The sequence below is a fragment of the Elephantulus edwardii genome, unplaced genomic scaffold (assembly GCF_000299155.1).
Source record: "Elephantulus edwardii isolate Elephantulus edwardi_28Jun2011 unplaced genomic scaffold, EleEdw1.0 scaffold00506, whole genome shotgun sequence".
Taxonomy (NCBI): domain Eukaryota; kingdom Metazoa; phylum Chordata; class Mammalia; order Macroscelidea; family Macroscelididae; genus Elephantulus; species Elephantulus edwardii.
Window position 1 is genome coordinate 559223 of NW_006400256.1, and position 430 is coordinate 559652.

The following is a 430-nucleotide window of genomic DNA, read 5'->3' on the forward strand; positions in this document are numbered from 1 at the left end:
CTGTCTGCCGAGCTTCATTGTTGGAGAATCAAGTGGAAACACAGAGGAAAAGATATAGAGCTTCCATCCACCATTTATGAAGCCCTTCATTTGCCTGACATCAAGTTCTTCCCAAACGTTTATGCATTGCTGAAGGTCCTGTGTATTCTTCCAGTGATGAAAGTTGAAAATGAGCACTATGAAAATGGACGAAAGCGTCTCAAAGCATACTTAAGAAACACTTTGACAGACCAAAGGTCAAGTAACTTGGCTTTGCTTAACATTAATTTTGATATAAAACATGATTTAGATTTAATGGTGGACACATATATTAAACTCTATACAACTAAGTCAGAGCTTCCTATAGGTAACTCAGAAACTGCTGAAAACACCTAAGAGACTGTTTTTAAATGGGTTTTTTTCTTATATTTGATATTTGGTACAAAAGCTG